The 2,791-nt window shown below is 48.0% G+C and overlaps 1 pseudogene; it reads left to right on the top strand.

Moving 5' to 3' along the window:
• The first annotated feature begins 208 nt into the window (after positions 1–208).
• On the top strand, positions 209–1,191 carry LOC101596956 (annotated as a pseudogene).
• Positions 1,192–2,791: the final 1,600 nt, after the last annotated feature.

Raw genomic sequence — 2,791 nt, 5'->3', positions numbered from 1 at the left:
AAATTAGGCCACGCCCATCCCGATGGCTGGAGGCATCTGCGGGTGGCACGGGCAGCGGCCAAGACCGGAGCAGCCACGACCATCTGGACGGCGGCGTGGGCACCAGGCCGACAGTGCGCGAGATAGACTTACGCGCGTGGGGGGCCAGACCAGTACCACCTGGTTAAGATCGTGGGTTCTGAGGGGTGTTGGGCGCTGAGACCTGAAGATGAGTGAGCTTGGCCAGCTGCGGCAGGAGGCCGCGCAACCGAAGAAGTGAGTGAGATGCTCGCAGAGCAGGCGCAGATACAGCTCTCAGACCACTACAATGTCCCCAGAGCGAAGAACCCAGATGTGCACCGGACCTGAGGGGCAGCTGGCCAAGACCTATGCCATGCACTGGGGCACAGACTCCAGGCTCCTTATCAACACCTCCAGCAAGGAAGATTCATCATCCAGGATGGCGATACCACAAACAGGGTCCGTGGCCTCCCTCTGCGCGCATACTGGGTCATGACTTGTGCCTAGGCTCAATCTGGGAATTATGTGGCCTGCGGTGGCCTGGATAACATTTGCTCCATTTACTGGTGAAGAGCATGTACGTGTGAGTCCTGAGCTGGCGGGACGCACAGGTTCCTTGTCTTGCTGCCGGTTCCTGGATGACAATCAGATCGTCACCAGCTCTGGAGATGCCACATGTCCCCTGTAGGACATAGAGACCGGCCAGCAAACGACCACATTTACTGAACACACTGGAGATGTCATGAGCCCGTCTCTTGCTCCTGACACCAGACTGTTTGCCTGTGATGCTTCGGCCAAGCTCTGGGACGTCGGAGAAGGGATGTGCCGGCAGACTTTCACAGGCCATGAGTCTGTCATCAATGCCATCTGTTTCTTTCCCAATGGCAATGCCTTTGCCACTGGCTCAGATGATGCTACATGCGCTGTTCGACCTCCCTGCAGATCAGGAGCTCATGACCTATTCCCATGACAACATCATGGGCGGGAGCACCTCTGGCTCCTTCTCTAAGAGTGGGCGTCTCCTCCTAGCTGGGTTCACGACTTCAACTGCAACGTCTGGGACGCACTCAGAGCTGACAGGGCAGGTGTCTTGGCTGCACATGACAACCTTGTCAGCTGCTGGGGGTGACTGATGATGGCATGGTTGTGGCAACAGGGTCCTGGGACAGCTTCCTCAAGATCTGGAACTAAGGCCAGCAGTACAAATGGATGCCACAAGGACTGGACGACCACTCCGACCTTGAAGCTTAGCAATAGCATATCCCATCCTACTGTACTAATGTGGGCACCCACACCTCCCCTCAGAACTTCAAAAGGGCAAGATCTTTTTTCTTTCACTTATTGCTGAAATCAAGAGCACAATTCCCATTAAAAGAAGGATCTCTGTGCTGTAAACTAAAGCAAACTGTGCATTCCTTCTGGGGACATTGTCTTTGTTTGAATTTTAAAAGGAAAAACTACAATAAAAATGTTAACCAGAAGATAAAAAAATTAAAATTAATCACTGGATCACTCCTTCTTAAGGCTGAATAATATTCATCAATAGGCATACCACATATATGTATCCACTCATCCACTGACGGAAACCTGAAGAAATTCGGTGGAGAGAAAAATACTTTATGATGAATTGCAATTAATGCCTCTTAAGGCTAGTTTTTTCATAGGATCATTTTTCCTTTTCTTTCTTCATTCTATATAGTCCCTCAAACTGTATTATTTTGGCTTGTGATACTTTGCCTTGTGCTGATTGGGTAGTATCTATTTCTATTTCCTTTTGGAATAGTCGACAGATTTACCATACTGAGACACTTTTAACCTCAGCTCTACTCAGATGAAAAAATTTAAATGTAACTTGTTCATTTTCTATAGCAATTATGTATCTTCATGGGCCTCTATTTCTTTTGGTAGCTGTGGCCAGGTTGAGGAAGACTATTTAAACTTGACAGTTGCCGAGTTGTTGGAAGAGGGCTTGCATGCTGAAGGCCTGGGCAAAATTGCCAACCCTGAACACAAACAAGCTTGCCAGTTACTTGGTATCTCAGGCTCATCAAGGTGAAATAGTCCACTTCAGTTAGGTCAGTCTCTTTTGAATGCATGTTCTCTGTTTAATATTTCCTTCACTAGATCACTTAAGTAGAAAGTTGAATCAAATCTCTTCCAAATCCTACCTGGGACCTGTGAATGTAGTCTTAGTTTTAGAATGGGTTCTTTGCAAGGTCAATGGGAACTTGCTGTAGTCTGAATGTTTGTACACACACAGACACACACATGTTAAATCTTAATATCAATGGATGGTTGATGTCTGCAATCTTTGCAACAAGATTGGGTTATGGGGATGGAGCCTTCCTGAATGGCGTTACTGCCCTTACAAAAAGGGTACCCAGGGAGCTTCCTTTGCTTCCTCTGCTGTGTGAGGGCACAGAGAAATGAAGGTCACAGAGAGCCTGGGAGGAGTCTGCTGATACCTTGACAGTGGGTCTCTTGGCCTCTAGAACCATGAGAAATGCATTTCTGTTGTTTATATTCATGTAACTTATGGCATTTTGCCATAACAGCCCTTGCAAACTGAGATAGACCTCAAAACAGCCTCCTCAGCTTTGAGCGGTCTTCTTTCCCACACTATCCCCACACACCAGGAGGCTGGCCCAGGAGTCATGGCTTCCCAGCTTCCCCTCCTTCATTCTGCATCCAGGATTGAAACCTTGCTCTTTCCCACTCCATGTGTATTTCACAGTCTTAGCTTAGGGAAAAATCTCCAGCCTTTGATGCACTAAATGGAACTTAAGAACCT

Source organism: Jaculus jaculus, chromosome 15, assembly GCF_020740685.1.
Source record: "Jaculus jaculus isolate mJacJac1 chromosome 15, mJacJac1.mat.Y.cur, whole genome shotgun sequence".
Lineage (NCBI taxonomy): Eukaryota > Metazoa > Chordata > Mammalia > Rodentia > Dipodidae > Jaculus > Jaculus jaculus.
This window is presented reverse-complemented; position numbering and strand designations above follow the sequence as displayed.